We start from the raw sequence: 23,428 nt of genomic DNA, 5'->3' as shown, positions 1-23,428 counted from the left end.
ATCGAAAAAAATATAAGTTAAAGGGGCTAATAATTTTAACCTTAAATGGCTTTAAAAAAATTCAAAGACTGATTTTATTCTAGCCAAAATAAAAGCAAATAAGACTTTCTGCAGAAGAAAAATATTATCAGACACACTGTGAAAATTTCCTTACTCTGTAAAACATAATTTGGGAAATATTTTAAAAACTGAAAAAAATTCAAAGAGCGGCTAATAATTCTGACTTCAACTGTATATTATAAAACAAAACAATTATATAGAATTATAAATAAATAACAGTCTTATTGTTTTTATACAATTATTATTCTAAATACATAACAGAAATTAATTCTAAATGTAACTGGAAAACAATCTAATGACCCAACTGAAGTGATGCTAAGATAATTTAAGAAATCTTTTGCATGAATATTAATTTTATTAGAATAAAATTCTATAATCAATTCAATAGAATACAAAAAAGACGTTTTATAGAATTATCTGTTGTTTGTTGTCTTAAACCTGACACCTTGCCAAGAATTAGGTTTATTTTTAAGTCTAACCTTTTGTCTCCTTGCAAAACTCACTGCGTGCCGACACTTCTGCATAAAAGACGGCTAGTGGTGCGCGAGGCGCATGGGTACGTTTTATTTCTGCGCACATGCTTGGTTTGCTTTTTGATTCAACTACATTGCTTTCATCAGCGTTGGTTCGGTTGCACATGGTGAATAACGTCTTTTTCTGGGATTACCACTCTAAATAAATACACTTGCATGTAAAGTAAATTGTATTTCAAAGCCTTTACTATGGCACTGGCGATTTTTATAGGGGCACGTGCCCCACTAAAAGGGGTCTAGAGATGCCCCTGACTGCAGGAATCATTTCATTTGAAACTACGTACAATAAAAAACTGTTATTTAAAATGTTTTTATAAATATTTAACTTTTTTTTTTTTTACATTTAATAAGTGCCACCTTGATGAACAGAAAAGATGAAAAAACAAAGAAACCAAACCCAAACTTTTGACCGGTATGTACTACGATGCAGAATTTCAATATCATTCAGCGATGTTTAAACTTTACAGTAATTTTATTTTAGCGAATAATGCAAAGATTTATTTTTGATTTGATACAGTTTCACTTGTGTATCTTGAAATTAATTTTCAATTAAGTTTAATATCTTTTTTCTGTAAAGAATTTAAATGAGCCTTTTACTGTAATTTTAAAGTATAAATAGTCTTCACTGAAGATCACAAAACTAAATGAAGCTGACTTAAAGCATTTATTAACATACAAAGTAACTATTAATATACAATATGCCTGAATAATAAGATGTAAGAATGTTTAATTAAATAGTTTATTAATCGTTTACTTGCGCATTCTGAAAGATTTTAAAAAGCTTCCAACTATTCCTAAATAACTGGTTTGTAAATAATGCAATACTTAATTTAGTGATGAAAAATGAATAAATAAAGTATGAAAATACAATTCATTAAGTCATGAATATTTGTAGATGTATATATAACTGCTTACTAACATTAAATAATGCACTATTAATACTTAATTAATGATTTAAGTGTTTGCTAATGCTTAATAAATTATTTATAGCGTTTAGTTAATATAAAGTGTTACCGAGATGGTGTGCATTTAGATTGGTTCATTGGTTAGTCCAGTTATCCAATCATTGTGTGTATGATTGTGTTTGTGTGGGTGCAATTAAATCATGCAATTCACTGAATAAATGAAAGTTTCCAACATTGTTTAATCACGCTTTAAAATATGGATTTTATGCACATATAATGTTTATTATGCAATATCCAAAAATGCACTGCATGTTTAAAAGTTATGGAAATTGGTCTTGGCGCATGTCCCTAGCAAAGATCGTTCTGGATAATAAATGCAGTAGGGAACGCTCCTAAATCCTTCACAAACAAACCACGCTAGCTAACGCAGGAGGAATTTTCCAGCTTGGTGCAGAATGCTGACCCACCTCGAATTCACCAATGCACTCAAAAAACCACACCTATTCCCTGGTTCTGCCTGTCTCCAGCTTCCTGGACGAGCCACACGGACACCTCAGCAGAACAGAAGCACTGATGACGCAGAAAGACAGAGAAGCGACAGGGGAAAACAGTGGAGGAGAGAGAGAGAGAGAGAGAGAGAGAGATAAACTCATGTATATTATGTGTGTGTAATGTGTATTTTACGGTATGTTTCCCTATTGTCTACCACAGTGACCTTTGGTCAATATACAGTTGAAGTACCTGAATTATTAGCCCCCTGTTTATTTTTTCCCCAATTTCTGCTTAACGGAGAGTTTTTTAAACACATTTCTAAGCATAATAGTTTTAATAACTCATCTCTAATAACTGATTTATTTTATCTTTGCCATGATGACAGTAAATAATATTTGACTAGATATTTTTCAAGACACTTCTATACAGCTTAAAGTGACATTTAAAGGCTCAACTAGGTTAATTAGGTTAACCGGGCAGGTTAGGGTAATTAGGCAAGTTTTTGTATAATGATGGTTTGTTCTGTAGACTATCGAAAAGCAATATAGCCTAAAGGGGCTAATTATTTTGACCTTAAATTGGCGTTGAAAAAATTCATAACTGCTTTTATTCTAGCCGAAATAAAACAAATAAGACTTTCTCCAGAAGAAAAAATATTATAGGAAATACTGTGAAAAATTCCTTGCTGTATTAAACATTATTTAGGAAATAATGCGTGCAAATGTGATCTTAGAATCGAGAAACAGCGCGACTAACTAAAAAAAAATGCGTTCGGGCGAGCAAAAGAAAGCAGATGAATACTGAATGAGAGGATGATCAGTTTAAAACGACTGTTTGAAGCGCGTGCATGCTTGAAGCAACCGTGCCGGGAACGCAACTGTGATTGCTTCTGTTTCAAATAGTCAGACAAAAAAAGTTATGCTAATGCACCCACAGTCTTGCTGCTTTCAAGAGCTCCAAATATGTCTTTTTGTAAGCAGCACCGGTTGCTTTCGCTTTGAACAGATTATTAATTGACCTTAACCGTGTGATCATCCTTCTATAATCAAACAGTATGTTTTTCACCTGCTTTCTTTTGCTTATGGTTATTTTTGTTAATATGGTTTAATAATCATTTTTACAACAACATTGCTTTAATATGAGATTAACTCTCCATTTATGTGTAGTCAACTGGTGATCTGAGAGACCTTTAGCCAGGACAGATTATTGCATATTTTTGATACATGACAATAGTTATTTTTAAAAGTCAATTGTTTTTCTTTGTTTTTTTTTTATAAAGAAATGAAATGTTTTGTTAAATAAAAAATATAGTATACAGCGATATTTAGCTTGTTTTAATACATTTAAAATGTGTGTCTAAGAAATAATTAGTGTTAGGAGTGGTCAGAGATAAATTTGGTAAATCCTTAATTTTGAGTTCTGAAGTCTATATAAAATAAAAAACTCATTGTAATACATCACTATGAAACCATGATTTGCTCATACACGACACACAAAATGTGAAATATATGAGAAGGCATGTGGACAAAACACAAATTTTAGCATGTCAAAGTCATATTTATGCATATAAAAAATATTTTCCCAACAACAAAATGTGGCTAGTGAAAATGCAGAGTGGCTAGTAACGTTGGAAAACGACTAGCCACTGTGGCTGGTGATCAAAAAAGTTAATGTCAAGCCCTAAACACCAGGCATGGATTAAAAGGAAATTTTTTGCTTCCCATTTCAAAAACTAATACAAAGCAATGGACTGTAATGTATAGAGGAATGAAAACATGAAACGAATTGCCATCAGACATTACATGCTTTGTAACAAGTAAAATGAGGTTTAAAAAATCGTTTAAGAGATATTTATTGGCACAATATTAAGTGGATTGTTGATCTGGATGTTATGTATGAATTCTGTATTTTAATGTTTTTATTGGTCTTGTTGTTATGAATTAATGTAATTTTGTGTTATGTTTGATAAACGTCAGAATGAATAGCCACTACTTGGTCGTGGTTAATGGGGATCCGGATAAATAAATAAATAAATGACAAGTACAAAGGGAGATTGTCAATCCCATTGTTTCTGCAGATTATAAAAAATAATAAATGTTTACCATTAAAAGATGATTATATTCACCACTTAACTATGTTTAATTTTAAAAAAGATTTTTTTGCATAATAGGTCCTCTTTAAGGGATATCCTGGGAGAAAAGTCCAGTCATGAACAGTCAGCCAGTGGACAAAACAATTCAGGAACATTATTACAAACCATCTGAATAAATGTACAGTGTATTATTACAGTTCATTCTTTTCATATTCATTATTTATTAAAATTGTAATAATCAAATTCTCAATTTTTTTCATATTTATGCATTTATCAAAGTTATATTTGTTTTTATATATGTGCAAATCTATTATATATCCACCATACTATTTTATTCGTTGTTTATGTAATGCGCAATGCTTTGGCAATACTTGACAAGTCATGCCAATAAAGCTCATGTTAATTGAATTGAATTGAATTAAGAGAGAGAGCGAGTGTGAGAGAGTAAGAGAGAGAGAAGGGGAGGGGGGATAGAGAAGGCCTCACCTGCTGTGACAGTTCAGGTCAGCGGCTCACTGACGCACAAAGGCCTGTTACCATGAGGCCGAGGGCCATAAAGCGAGTCATCCTTTCACACTTCGCCCTCCGCCGCCCCCCATTCCACTGCTGCCGCCTGCAATCACTGCTTTAATGAGAACAGCACACTTCTGCACGCGCTCAACACACACACTTCAGCCCTCAATCCTCATTACCAGATACAACTGCAAATACACACTCATCCCTGTATAATCACACTGATTCAGACTGACTTCTGCATACTTTAACTGGTTCTACTGTACTTGTTACACAATCAGTTTGATTTCTATTATGCTATATGTGCAAACTGATCTTCACACACTCAAACTTACCCACTCATTCAATGACCACTATACACACAGACCTAGTTAAAACACTAATGCTAATTTTACAACTTCTTAAGAGGTAAACAGTTGAGTTTTACCATTTTTCTATCCATTCAGCTGATCTCTGGATGTAGCATAAAATGTTTGAGCTAAAGTTCTGATTTTCAGAGTTGTTTTATTTCATACTTTATCACTTCAAAATAATTAAATTTTTCTCTTAGAGTTTGAAACACTGGCTTAAAGATGTTCGGATGAGTTTTAATTGTCATTGCATGGCAAAGAGGTTCTCAAGCTGAATGTGTACCTTGGCTCCAGGGGTCAAACAACAAAAAAATAAGTCAAGAATTTTGGTGTGACTCTGGAGTCAGATCTGAGTTTCAGTAGTCATGCCAAAGCAGTAAGAAACTCAGCATACTATCATCTCAAAAACATTGCAAGAATGAAATGCTTTGTTTCCAGTGAGGACTTAGAGAAACTCGTTCATGCTTTTATCACCATTAAAGTGGATTACTGTAATGATCTCCTCACTTGCCTTCCTAAAAAGACAGTTGCAGCTCATCCAGAATGCTTCTGACCACAACCAGAAAATCTGACCACATCACACCTGTCCTCAGGTCTTTACACTGGCTCCCAGTCATATTCAGAATAGATTTTAAAGTAATATTACTTGTTTATAAATCAATAAATGACCTAGGACCTCAATACATTGTGCCCCCGCTGCTGGAATCAGCTCCCAGAAATGATCAGATGTCCCCCAACATTAGGCACATTCAAATCAAGACTGAAAACACATCTGTTTAGCTGTGCCCTTGCTGAATGAGCACTGTGCTACATCTGACACATTGCACTGTTATGTATTTTTCATTCTTTTATAACCCTTTTAAGGCATTTTAATCTGTTTTTAATCATTTTTGAATTTTTATATTCTTGTTTCTTTTATTTTTGTTTATGTAAATCACTTTGATTTACCATTGTGTACGAAATGTGCTATATATATATAAACTTGCCTATCTGTGTTTTGATGGATGAACTGATGTTATCTATAATTTGTTAAACCCACATGAGCGGTGTACTGCTTAATCTTGGTCAGGATGCTCCTGTAAAAGAGATTTTTAATCTCAGTGTGCTTCTTTTCTTGGTAAAACAATGGCTAAAGCCATTATTTTACCAAGAAAAGAAGCTTCACTCAAAGTAACACAACGGTGGCACCAATAGCCTACTGGTTAGTGCGTCAACACATAGCACCTTGGTGCTCGTGGCAACCTGAGTTCGATTCCTGGCTCAAGGTCCTTTGCCGATCCTTCCCCTATCTCCCACACTTTCCTGTCTGTCAATCTCTACTGTCCTGTCCATTAAAGGTGAAAACCCCTAAAAAAAATTACATATAAAAAAAATAATGTAACGCATTACTTTCCATAAAAAGTAACTAAGTTACTTCGGGGAATAATTGTAATACTGTACATTACTTTCACTTTATAAGACTAGGAACTATTTTCTCTTTCTGGCTCTTTGCTGAAAAAAGGTTGAAGATCATTGTTTTAGTGTCAGGCAAGTAAATGGAAAATGCTTGAAATGCACCTGCAATTCTAGAATAAGTCAAATATTTCAATTTAGGTCTAAACTGATGCCCTCAAAGTAATCCAAATTCTCAATCTTGTGCACTCTGTACTGCATTACTGAAACGATCAGATCAGAAAGTGTTCAGTCTTTATCTCTATTACAAGCTCTCGCACTCGTCCCTGAGAGAAACCCATACCTCAACAGGTGGATCACAGCTTCAATGACAGCCTCTCAAGATGCTCACAATGCTCTCTTTTTAGTACACACACACACATACTTCAGCACAAAGAGAAAGACCTTGAGTACACGGTCGCGGCAGAAGCCAACAAAAGCCCTGCGCACTGTAAAGCGAGCAGCTCATCTCAGAACAAACACTCGCTATGGTCAGGGGTCGAGCGGAGGAGGACAGGGAGCCCGATGCACCTTGAGAGAGGTCAGAGGCCACAAACAAGCAATTAAAGCTCCATTGCTAACAGCTAAATGCTAATTACGCCGAGGACAGCGAGCGCTCCACTCAATAAAGCTCGACTGCCATTCAAAAGCTTTTATGCATCGCAGTCAATATGAAAATTTGTGTCAAGTGCTTGAGGTCTGAGCGCTTTAAACGGCGCTCGGATTCCAGCATTCAACTCAAAAAGGCTTTTTAAAAAGGCTGTTGAAAAGTATTCGATGCTCACATACCGCACACAGATCGAGCTTGAACCATTTCACTGAGATACAAGATCATTTGATAGTCTTTATTACAGCTTCTGAATATGATTATTGGGTTTACTAGTACTCGTAACAGCTTCTACATCATTGATTTTTCTGAACGACATTGTGTGTATAGGTTGTTTTTGATCACATGGTTCTGATGACCCGTGAAATTCAGATGGAGGGCAGGAAGTAAAAAACTGAATAGAGTGAACTAGGGAGAAAACCCGAAAGTAAGTTAACATTTTAGCAGTTCTGGTTCCCTCGTCCTGAAGTCAATTGGTTTTTTGACTGGGATTTCGGTTAAAACGCTTAAATCAGGCCTCAACGACAAGGACTGCCCGATGGCCTGGGGCCAGCATGTGAAATGCTCAGGACTGTATACAGGATCATTACTGGCCCGATTGGGCCATTGCTGCCTTGTCACTAAAGTTTATTTTGCCTGCGACTATTTATCAATTGTGTGCAAATACAGTCTTAGAATCGAGAAACAGTTTGGGTTTTTAAGCCTACAAATGCTACCTTCTCTGTGATGTCGTAAGCACCATATTGTTTTTCGGATCCTCTTATCTGATTGGATGTTGTGAGTACATTATTTTTCACGTTATTTTAACAACCAGTACAGCAAAGAGACGGCAACATCAAATGATAATGCTAAAAGAAAACGTTTGTTTTTAACGTCTTGGAAGCAGACATTTACGAGGGGACACCACAACAAAAAAAAATGAAGTGATGTTTTGTACAGTTTGCCGTCAGTTTGGCAGGTCACACACACCTGTACATTTTTCATACCACTACATTTGTTTGCATAACACTTTGAATGTTGCTCATTATACATTTATTAACATTTTTTAAATATTTAAATGCTAGATTCACAAACATTTTTAAAAAATCGTGTCTAAGAAATAGCTATTTACTATTTTTTTGGTGGGGTCAGTGAAAAAATTGGCAGGGCAAGTAAGAATTTGAACCACTGGTCCAAACGAGCCAGTAAAAAAAATCTTTAGCGTTGAACCCTGTTAAATAAGGTTTGTGGCTAACACAAGCTCAAGATACTTTCACGTTTTATTCTACGACGTAAAACACATCAGTTACATCAAACTCTTGATTTATTGAATCGGTTACGCTTCTTTTAAAGGACAGTTGCTATCAAGTGGCTAAATGAGACTACAGGCGATGTCAGAGACATTATACGTCATTGAACTGATCTGGTCTGGAATGCTGCCAGCTTACGTTGGGAATTTGGATTTGTCTATTATTAGTATTTTCATGAACAGCATTTTATGGTTTGTAATTTTGTTTTTATTGGAAATTCATATTGTGTAGATAATGCCTTAATGTGTAAAGACAGAATAATTTGTTGATCATTTATTTTTATTAAACAATATTATGAAGATACTGCTTAACAGTGGAGCTGGTCTCTTTCCTGCTCTCAGTAATGCAAACGTGTGAATAAATGTGTAAAAACACATACACATTACCTGTCATTTTAACCTAATCAATTGATTTTTCATCATTTTTTTCTTCATCTGAACACATTTAACTCTGTCATAACTGCAATATTTACACTCCTCCTTAAAATTCATATGTGACTGTATGGGCTGCTTTTCACTGTACTTCATGACAAAACAAGAATATTGAATGTTGCTCTGTGTCCATGAGGGAACTTGGATGCATATAGACTTGTCCCTCACGCCTCATTCCTCATTCACGCTGTATGTACGCGAGCAATACATTTATTTAGTCTTATGATAATACTATGTAGGCGCATTTATACATACAGTTTTAAAACTTTTACATCAACCGTAAAGCAAAACAAAAATGTATTTCTCACGTAAAACGACACGTAGGTCTGTACAGATGTGTTTTTGTGTGTTTATTTGTTTATAATATATAGGTTGGATTATAATATGATAAACCGAGAGAGTAAATCTTTGTCATGGACTATATTTCTAAAAACAAGCTTGAAAAGTTGTTTGTAGCAGGGCTGTGCTGACGTCACAGGTGAGTGTCCCGAAGGCACTGTAGTCTGCTTATACGCTTATGTTAGCTTTTCAGTTCTTGCGTTGGCTTTTAAAATCCAAATGTGCTAAAAGTTGTATTTTCGTGTGAGGATTATCCAGTTGGACAAAACGTGCAAGTGTAATGAGCTCTGTTTGAACACAGAGCTTATTAATTGCAATCTGGGAAAAGCCTATGGGAAAATCCTAAAGGGATTTTATCCAGGGAACCAGTTTTATGCTGATTAGCCTACAAGGTGACATCATACTTCCTCCACTCTATGGAAGACAGAGCAAAGTCAGTATTTTAGTGATTTATACCATATTTCAAAGGAGACATAAACAGAAAATAACAACATATGTTGGGCATGATGCTTTTATCATGAAGAGGGCCGAGTTTCCTACTAAACTAAAATATATTTGCCTGTCATCAATGCGGTAGATAATGTATAAGCTATTATTCATTCATTTTCTTTTCAGCTTAGTCCTTTTATTAATCTGGAGTCGCCAAAGCGGAATGAACCGCTGGGAAACATCCATACACACTCATACACTACAGACAACTTAGCCAACCTAATTCACCTGTATCACATGTCTTTGGACTGTAGGGGAAACCAGAGCACCAGGAGGAAACCTTTACAAACGCGGGGAGAACATGCAAACTCCACATAGAAATGCCAACTGACCCAGCCGAGACTTGAACCAGCGACCTTCTTGCTGTGAGGCGACACCACTACCTACTGCGTCTGTATAAGCTATTATGTTACATAAAAATAATAGTGTTTGGAAGCATACTATAGATGATTACTTGAATTAAACTCATAGTAATTTTATTGTTGCTGTGGTATGACACAACTGTACTAATAAACAAGTTATTCAATAGGCTTCAGTTTACTACGCTATAAATCACAATGCACCACAGTTTACACTAGCGTTACAGTATTTATTACAGTTTATCAGTTTACTCTGCTACGGTATTTACTGTAGCAGTCATTAAAGGGTCACGAAACACCAAAACACATTTTTTGAGCTGTTGACAGTCGTATATGTGTCCCACACTGCTAAAAACACTATTAGGACACCTATATTTCACTAAAAAGTGTAAATTGGTTGTTTTTGCGTTATTTCAAGCAAATTTGTACTTCCGGTTTGAAACGAATTTTTGAAGCTGCGTCACGGTCATGACATAATAGCGTTGTATTCCGGCGTGCAGACTGGACGTCTGTGCCAGAGTGTGTCTTATTACATCTTACAGTGTGATGCATTAATGCATGAGTAAGGCTTGGTTCAAACCAATCAGCGTGCTCTATTCTGCAACTTCAGTAATATTCATTACTGTCAGAGTGTAGACGGCAGAGACGCCACGTTGTATTGGCAAAAGAAGCGTGAAGTGTTGCTTTTATAGTTTGCTGCAGTTAAGTTTTGTTTTCATTTTCTCTCTGTGAGAGCGCAGCTGGCGTCACGTGTGGATTAACAGTGTACGCGACGCTCGACAACAATAACTTACGTGTCTAAGGAGGATTATTGTTTACCTGAGAGCTGTTCTCATCTGCAAACGCTGAGATCCAGATTCGCTTGTAGTCTCTTAATAAAGACGTGTCTCTAGTTGCTGGTGATTGTCCTGTCTCTACAGATTTGGTAAGTGAGCGACCAGTACTCTTTGTTTATTCAGTTCGTATTTCATTCGTTTCAAACAAATTATTGCACCGAGTGTAAACAAGTTAGCACTAACAGTTACAACCAAACTATAAACTCGTGTTGGATTTTGTGACCGGAATAACACACGCGGCTTTCTGGCACTACCTGCCATGTGCATTGAAGTTTCCGGGATATGCTGAGTTTTTTTTCTCTCATTCGCTGTGCGGTATCAAACATTGCATGAAAAATTACTTTCAAAACGCTTTCAAAACGCTTAGAGCAGTTCCTCGAATAAAATATCTTGTTTGTCGAGAGGGACATGAATGAATTCCCTGAATGAAAGAGCCAAACTGCAGTTAAAGTCCACCATTTAATAATTTGGCAAATAATTCGACTACAGATGTCCATGTAAACACAGTCACATTGTCCGCTGTGGTTGTGTGTTTTGACTCTGAAATTCAGCGTGCCCAAATAGATACTCCCACACCAAGCCTCTTTTCTTCCTCCGACACTCCCCCCTACAGAGCTGGACACGCCCACTTTTCGGACTTTTTCCAAAGTAGAGGTGTGAAAACACCCTGCTGAAACGAGGGGGTTTCATGGCCCTTTAAAGAGCTGCACACATTATACACTTTACTTTGTGGTTCAAAAACATGTTCATGATAAATTACTATAGATTTTCCCCCATGCGGATATCTTTATCGCAAAACAACAGATGAAAGCATACAAAAGTGTGGACGTATAGTCTACATTATTATTTATTTATTTTTGTAAGGGAGATAAAATTTCTCCACAATAATAACCATCTAGTTTAGTCACAACGGCTGCACTTTTTTGTTCTGTCGATAAACTTAACAATCAACAAACATTTACTGCTGCTGCGCATCTTAATGTTCATGTTACGGTTGTTTATTCCACCAAACGCAAGTACAGACATGGATAAGACAGAGATTTATTTTCAGCGATTACATGGCAGGGTACGTTATTTATATTCTCCTGGATTTTGTATAAGTGTGGTGGTGTTTGTATCTGATTTACATAGAACACATTAACTTAATTATACACATAGCTAGGCCTGTATATAAACTGTGTTGGTGCTGTCAAACGAATTCAAACAATTGGCGTTCAAAAAGGTTTGCACACGTGGATGTATAGAGAAAATGTTTATTACATGCTGCCTTTTGTTTATCAGTCAGTTTCTTGAATTTTCCCCACCTTTATGAGCAAAAACTTTTGGAAGTCTATGAAAGCTGCTTGGTATTTCTTATGTTGGCTAATTATAAACAACATAAAACAGAAACATTTTGAGGTTCTGACAGCTATTCCAGCTATTCAATGACATCATGTGAAAACAACCTATTTGGTTGTTTAGCATGTTCTTTTATTAATGTGCCTGTTGGTAGCATGAACTAGCATGTCTCAAGCATGAATTAGCATACTGCTAGCAGGTTTTATTATGAATTGGTATGTTGCTAGCATGTTTTTAGTATGGATTAGGATGTTCCTAGCGAGATTTTATTTCATATACTTTTTGTTGTTGTTGTTGCAACAATGCAAATAAATAACCAATGACGATTTACCTACTAGAGTATCCAGGTCTAAACTGTTTTATTTATTTATATATGGTTACACTTGTGGTGACAGGGTGACTCTATCGCTTTACAGCAAAAAGGTTGCCGGTTTAAGTCCCGGCTAGGCCAGTTGGCATTTCTGTGTGAAGTTTGCATGTTCTCCCCATGTGCTTGGCATTCCTCCGTGTGCTCTGGTTTCCCCACAGTCCAAAGACATGTGGTATAGGTGAATTGGATGAACCAAATTGCCTGTAGTGTATGAGTGTATGTGAATGTGAGTGTGTATGGGTGTTTCCCAGTACTGGGTCATGGCTTGAAGTGCATCCGCTGTGTAAAACATATGCCGAAATAGTTAGCAGTTCAATTCGCTAATAAATAAGGGATTAAGCCCAAGGAAATGAATGAAAGAGTTCTTCTTGCTAATTATTGTTTTATTTCAGCTAGTATTACAGTGATGGTTGTTCATTTCATTTAGTTTCAGCTTTTCAGTTATTGAGATTTTTTTAAAATCATTTTAGTTTTCATTTTTTAAAATAACCTTGCGTGGAACAACAAAACTACTACTGCATCCTACAAAACTACATTAACATCCTTAACTACTATGACTTACTGGCTTACTAACACAGTTATCTTTGGTCAAAAATCAAGAGTCTGTATTTTAAAAGAGAAACCAGCACACAAAAAGAAAAGCCTATGAGCATTTTCGAAATCAGTGCTGATAATAAACCTCACGACAGACACCGAGACTGATGGTGGTGTCCAGCAGAACAGCGACAGCACTGGCATGATTCCTGGTTTTCTAGTCTCGCAGCTCCGAGGAAAGCAGAGAAACACCCACTTTCATGTTCTTTTGTTGGTTTGTCTTTGTGAACATTGATTTTGGGCCCTGGCCAAAGCTCGACAGAGATGAACAGGATGATTCTCTGCTGTTGGTGTGAAAGTTAAGGCTCAAATCCTGTAGAGACGGACTGCTCTTCTCAGACAAACCACAGATCTACAGTACCATCTCAACACTGCAGATCCTGACTATAGATACGTTCCTATTCTAAACCAATGTAACTTAGACCAAAAATCTAAACTCGCCGTTATGACTCTAGCGCTTTTACAATGTAGATTGTGTCAATGCAGCTTAACATAGATGAAGAAAAGAGAGTTAATGCATCAACTGTATATTTTAACACTATGAGGCCTGGAAGATATGATGACAACCCTCCAAAGACAACACAAAACCTTGAGCTACGGACAAATACGCTTCATTGAAAATGTAATATACAAATAGATTTCACCTTTTTGAAAAGGACACTACACTCCCTGACAAAAGTCTTGTCGCCTATCCAAGTTTTAGGAACAACAAATAATAACTTGACTTCTAGTTGATCATTTGGTATCAGAAGTGGCTTATATGATTACGGTTATTTTACCAAAATAAAATATGATCATGCCTTGATTTTTAGTTAGGACAGTAAGGTCTGACTTTGCTTAGACAAAAGTCTTGTCACTTAACAGAAATAATGTCCAGTATAAAACAAAGTCTTGGTGCAGTGAGAAAAAGAATGACAATTGTGTATGACTCCAATGAGCTAAAAGGACTGCATCCATACATCTCTAAAAGGACTCAAATAACTTATTAATAAAGTCATCTGGCAAAGAAAGCGCTCTTGCAGGACTCTCAGAGTTCATCAAGATTCTTTGTATTCATCTTTAATGCCTCCTCCTTCATCTTACCCCAGACATGCTCAATAATGTTTACATTTGGTGACTGGGCTGGCCAATTCTGGAGCACCTCTTAGCTGTCAGAAACTTTGATGTGGAGGCTGAAGTATGAGAAGGAGCACTATCCTGCTGAAGAATTTGCCCTCTCCTGTGGTTTGTAATGTAATGGGCAGCACAAATGTCTTGATACCTCAGGCTGTAAATTTTGCCATCCACTCTGCAGATCTCTTGCACGCCCTCATACCCCAAATCAAGATTTTTCCTCTACCAAACTTGACTGGTTTCTGAGAGAATCTTGGGTTCATACGTGTTCTAATAGGTCTTCTGCAGTATTTGTCATGATTTAGATGCAGTTCAACAGACGATTCATCCAAAAAAAAATCAGCCTGATCTCACGAGAAAACTCAAGTATTTTATGTTTTGTCAGTTTAGTGGCTAATTCGTACAAATGCGTACGAGTTCAGTTGTACGAAGTTGTGTGAATTTAAAAAGGAGGCATGGCACCCAACCCCACCCCTACACCAACCATCATTGGGTGATGAGAAAATCGTACTGAATTAGCCACTAAATGAAAGTTACAAATTGCCGTGAGATTGTGTTGGAAAAATCTACCTTCTGCCACTTTTTCAAATGATCAACTAGAAGTCAAGTTATTATTTGTTGGTGTTGCAACTGGGATCATTGACAAGACTTTTGTCAGGCAGTGTATATGCTATTTATCTATACTCTAAAAATATTTGTTTATTAACAGTTTCTGTATTTTGTGATACACAAGTGTTTTCTCTTTATTTATGGTTATAAATTGCATCACGGGAGCTTGATCTCTGCTCTGTTGGCTTTTGATGTTGAAAATTCAACTCTACAGTTTAACAAAGTGGCTTTTATTGACATTTTAGTGGTTTGAAATAATATGAGAAATAATATATAGAGAAATAAGACTGTAAAGGAACAGAAAACGTATTTGCTGTTTAACACAAGGTTTTGGTAGCGTAATTTACAACACCAAGCCAGGCAATATATCATTTTAAACTATTAAAAATGTCAATAAAGTCACCTTTTCAAACTTTTCAAGGTTAAAAGTTGTTTAAACTAGCTGAAATCTCTCAGTAGTTCTTCAGCAATCCTCTGCCCTTCCTTATTGTAAATGAATATTTGCTGCTTCAGTCCAACATCTACATTAGCTTGAAGATGAAGATGAAGATGAAACCAGGGTGGACATTTCAGCAAGACAATGATCCAAAACACAGCCAAGGAAACTCAAATGCTTTCAGAGAAAAAAAAAATCAAGCTGTAAATTGGCCCAACCAATCGCCTGACTTGAATCCAATAGGATGCACAAATTAAAGGTCAGATTTGATAGACGAAACCCACAGAACCATCAAGATTTTTACACTATGATAAAGAAAAAACTCACACCTGAGCAATGCATGTGACTTCATTTTCCACATGAGAGGCATCTTTAAGCTCTCATCACCTAAAAAGCCTTTTATTTAAAGTATTAAATATGTTTCAGTAGTTCAGTACTTTCTCATTGTGTCATTTCACTGTTATTGCACAACATTTTTTTTTCTATTTTTGTTTTTTTAAATGTGTAGTTGTTGAGTTTTTACCAAAATCTTGTTCAATTGCATGACAACAGCTCATTAAGAAGTATTATTCCCAGGAAAAACCAAGACATGTTCAATTCTTATTTCCCCCCTATATGACCTGGATTAAACGCTTTGGATTGTACTGAATCTGTACAGTTCAAGATCAGACCAGGTCTTGAGCCTGCATTGCACATCTCTGCTCATACAAACAAACACACACACCACTGATAACAATACACTGGTGAAACTGTGACGTCAGGTTTCCTAGCAACTACACTCCTGGGTCGTCAGTAAGGTTTTTTTTTTTTTCAGAGTGGGATTTTCCCTCAGACAGAAAAACGCTGTGAAAACTCGACGTCTTCGCTGTCATCTGCATTTATCCTCTACAAATCTGCCTTCACGGCATTCTCAGAAATGAACTGCACCATCAGCTTCTTCTGAGTGTGTCCTATCATCACATTTAACCTGATAACATTTTTAGCTTACTGTCAGGCAATATGTGAGGAAACCTGTTCCTGATGCAACAAAAAAACAGCATATGACGCTCCTCATGAAAAGGTAATAGCTTAGATGTTAACAGTTTACAGGGTATATGCAGAAATCCTAAAGGTAATTTCAATACATTTTAAAGACTTTTAAGACCGCATCACCACTTCAAGTTCTGATCAGTATCAAAGTTTTACCTTAATAAACAGTTGTAGTTAAATAAATCAATGGAGCACAGCCATGCACCAGAACTCAGATAAGCTCAGAAGAAACAATGCTTGAAAGAGTAAATTACACGGTTGTTTTCATCGACAGGCTTCAGCCACTGTTTAAACTAGTCTTTCTCCAACCAGGAGAACGCAAACTTACTTTAACCTACTTTGCCGTCTGTTTCTCTCCATGGTTTCGCTACATTTGGAGAGTACCACATCACCTTCTCTCGTTTATCGCAAATTACGTGACCACCCGGACAGAGGAGCTTGGCCGGACGCGCCCTGGCCCAAATCAATCGAGTGGATTGAGCACACCGCTGTTAATATTAGGAGGAAACTACATATATTGTCATATAAATATATATACTTTTTTGGAGTCAAACACTTTGCACAATGCTTGAACACAATTTAAGACCTTGTAAAAACACCATTATGACTTTTTTTAAGGGCCTTCATTTTCTCATAATTGATTTATCAATATTTAATAAGATTTAAGATCCTGCGGACACCCTGATATAAGAGACTTAAAGGAATCTGTCGTCATGTTATTTTAAACGTGTATGGCTGTTTACATTAAAAGACAAAATGAGATTTTTTTAAAACATAAACTTGATTTATTTCAGCTACTTTCCAATAATATATTTCTCATCATTATTTCCTTTAATGGTTTATTTAACTTAAAACTACAATAAAAGCTAAAATAATAATAAGTGTCTCAGTGGTTAGCACTGTTGTCTCACAGCAAGAAGGTCGCTGGTTTGAGACTCGGCTGGGTCAGCTGGCATTTCTGTGTGGAGTTTGCATGTTCTCGCTGTGTGTGGGTGTTTCCCAGTACTGGGTTGCGGCTGGAAGGGAATCTGCTGCGTAAAACATGTGCTGGAATAGTTGGCAGTTCAATCTGCTGTGGCGACCCCTGACAAATAAGGGACTAAGCCGAAGGAAAATGAATTATTAATAATAATAATAATAATAGCAAAAACATTATACACCACAAAGTCATTTAAATAAAAACTAAAACGAAATATATATATTTTAAAACTACAGTATTATTCAATAGTTACTGAAACAAAAAAGCACACCTCCCCCACACACATAAATATATTAATAAAAATATATTTAAACAACTTTATCAAAGTAATAACATCTGTATAACCTTAAACCCTATATTTATAGGCTTTCTGCTGAAAATATGAGGTTTTTAATCTTACTAAAGGAATATCTGGGGCAACCTGTTCCAGACCGCAATACAACATTAGGAACAAACTAAAATGGAGCAAAACGCAGATAATTCAAGACAAAAACACCTTGCATACTTGCAAACTCAACCTTAAACTATTTTTAGGAGGCCACAAACTGCCTTTTTATAATGTTATCAATTTTTTACATCAAAAAACAAATGTTTTGCTCTGTTTTGACCCTCCAATTTGGTAAATAAAAACTTGTGTGGTGTGACACTACTGTCAGATTCAATATAGTTTGAAAATCCATAAGCTCTGTGAAAATCCATTACTTTATCTATATAGCACCATACAGCAACAGTCACTGATCATTGTGCTGTACACAAATTGTATATACAGTTGAAGTAAGAATTATTAGCCCCCCCACCTTTGAATTTATGTTTCTTTTTTTTTTAAATTCCTAAATGATGTTTAACAGAGCAAGGGCATTTTCACAGTATGTCTGATAATACTTTTCTTCTGGAGAAAGTCTTATTTGTTTTTATTTTGGCTAGAATAAAAACAGTTTTTAATTTTTTAAACACCATTTTAAAGGTCAAAATTATTAGCCCCTATAAGCAATTTTTTTCAGACGGTCTACAAAACAAACCATCATTATACAATAACTTGCCTAATTACCCTAACCTGCCTTAACCAAGAAGTGTCTTGAAAAATATCTGGTAAAATATCATTTACTGTCATCATGGCAAAGACAAAATAAATCGGTTATTAGAGATGAGTTATTAAAACTATTATGCTTAAAAATGTTGAAAAAATCTTCTCTGTTAAAAAGAAATTGGGGAAAAATAAACAGGGGGGCGAATAATTCTGACTTCAACTGTATATGTTTTTTTATTTTGTTGAATTCTGTGCCTTGTTAACAAATTTGTGGTAAAATGAAGTGAACAATCAACCAAAGTTTTACTGAGATTGTCTAGAGCCTGTTCATTAAATCTAAAAGTTAATCTACACTTTTTTTTTTTAAATTTTGGGATCAGCACTGTAAGGGTGCACTCACACTATGCTATCAGAACCATGCCCAGGCACGTTTCCCAGTTTGTTTGACAAGTGTGAGTGCTCCGAATCGGGCCCAGGTGCAGTTCAGTTGGCTGGCCCTGGCCAGGTTGTAAGCAGGCATGGGCCGGTATAAGATTCTAATGGCCTTCAGATTTAATTATGCCAATTGTAAAGTTATTGATTAATGGACTTACTTGACAGATTTCATTCATTCATTTTCCTTCAGCTTTTTCCCTGCCTTATCACAGCGGAATGAACCGCCACTCATTTGACAGATTCATAGATTTTTAATTGTAGTTATTTTATGTTTGGTAAAATAATTTCTAATCACATCTTTAGATTTTCAACTAAATACACTGTCTTGTTTCAACAGGTGGATTTAGAGGTTTTTGCAACAACAACAACAAAAAAGCACAAGTGGATTTAGCTGGTTGACGCAAAAGAAAATTTACCTTTTTAAAAAACAAAGAATTGTGTAAAGTGACATTTAAAAAAAAAAAAAGTTTTTTTATTTACCAGCTAATAACCTCATCATTATGCCTGGTAGAAAATGCTCATTTACAAGAAAAGAGGTCTGATGGATTTAGAGGGTTTTGCATCTGAACTCTTCACATCTACTTTTGACCATCCCATAATGGTTTATACCATCTTCAATTACTAAGCTCACCAATCAGTCTATGCAAGAAGTCATTAAACAGTCTGAAACTGCATATCAGGAGGACCAAGAGACTTTGTAAGTTTACAAGACACTTTTCCTGTAAAATAAGTGTTGCTATCTACATATATCTTAAAAGTAAAGTAGAATTAGACGCATAGCTTGTATAGTTTAAAACAGGGGTTCTCAACTGGTTTGGCCATGGGACCCACATTTTTACATGGTCATTAAGCCGAGACCCAAATTTAAATGGAACTACAATACAATTTTAGTTTATTCGTTAACATACACAAGCGGTGACAGATAAATCATAAGAAAATCCCCAAGACTTACAAATAAACACTATTTTATTGCTGTCATTTAACAAAATGTATCAAATTCTAGAAATGTTTTAAAGTAAAAAGGACAGATGCTGTAAATAGTGGTTAGGGTAAGGAATAGTTCAGTTACCATGAACTAAACTAAACTGTTAATAAAACATGTTGTCTGGTTTCTAAATGTCGTTTTAATTTAGAAGGTTTCGTGCTCTCTTGTGAGAGCACCTCGCTACTTAAGACACACTGAGGCCTTTTTTTGTCTTCAGTATATGTAAATCCATACTTTTCATATTCAGGGTCAAACTTGCGCTTCAACATATTTGCTGCTATAATTAAATGAAATTTCACGTCAAATGGTGGGGCTGTCATGCACCCATTTCAAAATAAAAGTCAAAATAAGTAAAAAATTTAACTTTTGTTGTTTTTTTGACCACACACTACCAAAAGTGGGTCGCGAGCCACCAGTTGAGAAACACTGGTTTAAAAAACCCAAAATAGAGGTTGACACCCCATTCATTCATTTTCTTTTCTGCTTAGTCCCTTTATGAATCCGGGGTCGCCACAACGGAATAAACCGCCAACTTATCCAGCATTTTTTACGCAGCGGATGCCCTTCCAGCAGCAACCCATCTCTGTGAAACATCCATACACACTCATACACTACGGATAATTTAGCCTAGCAAATTCACTTGTACCGCAGGTCTTTTGACTGTGGAGGAAACCAGAGCACCCGGAGGAAACCCACGCGAACGCCAAACATGTAAACTCCACACAGAAACGCCAACTGACCCAGCCGAGGCTCGAACCAGCGGCTTTCTTGCTGTGAGGCAACATCACTACATACTGCGCCACCGCGTTGCCAACACCCCATTCAACAATGTATAATTCGCACCCTTGCTGGAAGGGCACTTACTGTGTAAAACATATGCTAGACTATTTGGTGGTTCATTCCACTGCGGCGAGCCCTGATAATCTGAAAGACAGAGTGGTTTAAAAACACTATATTATATACTATAAATTAGTAAATGGAAACTATTTTAAGTGGTGGTATTTGCGAATGTGGCGTCACAGATGAGTGTAAACACTGGGATGAGGCTCGGCAGGTGTGACTGAAAAGCGTCAGACAGTGTGTCCACAACTCCACACGGATCAGCACGTCTCTCTGCAGTTTCACCTGTCGCCCTGCTGTAATGTGCTTAGCGTCAATCCCTTCATGTCTGCTTGTGATCGGCCCACAGGACGAGCAAGAGTTTAATGCCGACCTCACAGAAACCCTCAGCTTATCCAGCACTGCTTCACAGACGTCTACACATGTCGCGTGTGTGTCACGTGTGGCTGGCGTGTCTCTGAACATGCTGACACCAACAGCACGCACGCTAATCTGATTAGATACAGGGTTAATGAGCGCGCATTACAGGTTCATTACTGAAGAAAGAAGTATAAATAGACTTGTTTGCATATTTGTAGTGGCTCCAAAAGAACACGGGTTTGGTTTAAAGGGATAGTTCACGCAAAGATGAAGGTTCTGTCATCATTTAGAGCACTCACTCTTTGCTTGTCCCAAAGCTGTTTCAGTTTTTTTCTACTGCTGCAATTAAAGAAGATATTTTGAAGAATGCTGGTTGATGGTACACTGACTTTGATAGTATTTTCTCTCCTACTATGGAAGTCAATGAGTGCCAGCAACACACATTCTTCAAATCATCTTCTTTTGTGTTCAACAGATATAAATATATACTCACCGGCCACTTTATTAGGTACACCATAATAGTACCGAATTGGACCCCCTTTTGCCATCAGAAATGCCTTAACCCTTCATGGAATGGTTTTAAACAAATCAAGAGATTTTGGTCCATATTGACTTGATAGCATAACGCAGTTGCTGCAGATTTGTCGGCTGCAATCCATGATGCAAATCTTTTGTGTTCACCATATCCCAAAGGTGCTCAGTTGGATTGAGCTCTTGTGACTGTGGAGGCCATTTGAGTACAGTGAACTCATTGTCATGTTCAAGAAACCAGTCTGAGATGATTCATGCTTTATGACATGGCGCGTTATCCTGCTGGAAGTAGCCATCAGAAGATGGGTACATTGTGGTCATAAAGGGATGGACATGGTCAGCAACAATACTCAGGTAGGCTGTGGAGTTGACACGATGCTCAATTGGTACTAATGGGCCCAAAGCAAGAAAAATGCCAAGAAAAATCCCCCACACCATCACACCACCACCAGGCTAAACCGTTGACACAAGGCAGTATGGCTCCATGCTTTCATGTTGTTGACACCAAATTGTGAATGTCACAGCAGAAATCGAGACTCATCAGACCAGGAAACATTATTCCAATTTCGGTGAGCCTGTGCAAAGTTTCTGAAATACTCAGACCAGCCCGTCTGGCACCAACAACCATGCCGTGTTCAAAGTCACTTAAATCACCTTTCTTCCCCATTCTGATGCTCGGTTTGAACTGCAGCAGATCGTCTTGACTATGTCTACATGCCTATATGTATTGAGTTGCTGTTGTACTAACAAGCAGATGGACAGGTGTTCCTAATAAAGTGGCCGGTGAGTGTAAAAATGTGAACATAAAATATACCTTCTTATTTACTCTCCCTCCTGTGGCTTTTAACCATTCATTCATTCATTTTCTTGTCGGCTTAGTCCCTTTATTAATCCGGGGTCGCCACAGCGGAATGAACTGCCAACTTATCCAGCAGGTTTTTACACAGCGGATGCCCTTCCAGCCACAACCCATCTCTGAGAAACATCCACACACACATTCACACACACACTCATACACTACGGACAATTAAGCCTACCCAATTCACCTGTACCGCATGTCTTTGGACTGTGGGGGAAACCGGAGCACCCGGAGGAAACCCACGCGAAGTCAGGTAGAACATGCAAACTCCACACAGAAACGCCAACTGAGCCGAGGTTCGAACCAGCGACCCAACGAGCTTCTTGCTGTGAGGCGACAGCACTACCTACTGTGCCACTGCCTCGCCCCGGCTTTCAACCATTACATTAAAAATAACTTTACAATAAAACCACATGAGGGAGAGTAAATAAGAGGTGAATTTCTTTTTCGGGTGAACTCTACCTTAACTATACCTTGTAATTAACAACAAAATAACATTTATTTACTACGTTAAGGAAGTGAATTCATATTTAAATGTATGTAAATGTATAGGGCTGCACAATATATCGTTTCAGGCTTAATTTAGCAATGTGCACATCTGCAATAGTCACATCACAGTATCTGCAATGTTGAGTCTGAATTAAAGTTGACCAGGAGCTACAGAACATGTGATTTGGAGCACCAACCCTAAGTTTAACCATAATAAAGTGAAACTTTATCATCTGCATGTGTTTTTATGGCCTTTGACTGAGCATTTCAAGAGTTTTAAAAATTTGGTCATTAAAAAATGTTGCTAAATGTCAACAGATTTTTCATTCATTCATTTCCTTTTCGGCTTAGTCCCTTTATTTATCCAGAGTTGCCACAGCGGAATGAACCGCCAACTTATATAGCAAGTTTTTACGCAGCGGATGCCCTTCCAGCCGTAACCCATCTCTGGGAAAGATCCACACACACACTCACACACACACACTCATACACTACGGACAATTTAGCCTACCCAATTCACCTGTACCGCATGTCTTTGGACTGTGGGGGAAACCGGAGCACCCGGAGGAAACCCAGGCAAACGCAGGGAGAATATGCAAACTCCACACAGAAACGGCAACTGAGCCGAGGCTCGAACCAGCGACTTTCTTGCTGTGAGGCGACAGCACTACCTACTTCGCCACTGCATTGCTCAACATAGATTAAATA

At 37.0% G+C, this 23,428-nt stretch overlaps 2 protein-coding genes and 1 long non-coding RNA gene across 8 annotated transcripts in view; 1 reads left to right on the top strand and 2 right to left on the bottom strand.

The window, feature by feature from the left end:
• The window catches only part of cuedc1a (CUE domain containing 1a), a 529,149-nt gene that overhangs the window by 447,472 nt on the left and 58,249 nt on the right, over positions 1–23,428 (bottom strand). The gene's annotated exons all lie outside the window — the stretch shown is intronic.
• Positions 1–23,428, bottom strand: part of ksr1a (kinase suppressor of ras 1a) — an 85,833-nt gene that overhangs the window by 39,630 nt on the left and 22,775 nt on the right. The gene's annotated exons all lie outside the window — the stretch shown is intronic.
• LOC147842169 (uncharacterized) lies at positions 18,020–21,940 on the top strand. Its single transcript, XR_015501480.1, has 3 exons — positions 18,020–18,658; positions 18,727–18,978; positions 19,039–21,940. It is a non-coding gene; the product is annotated as an uncharacterized LOC147842169 (long non-coding RNA).

This window comes from Danio rerio, chromosome 10, assembly GCF_052040795.2.
Source record: "Danio rerio strain M-AB ecotype USA chromosome 10, GRCz13ab, whole genome shotgun sequence".
In the NCBI taxonomy this organism is placed as follows: Eukaryota; Metazoa; Chordata; class Actinopteri; order Cypriniformes; family Danionidae; genus Danio; species Danio rerio.
This window is presented reverse-complemented; position numbering and strand designations above follow the sequence as displayed.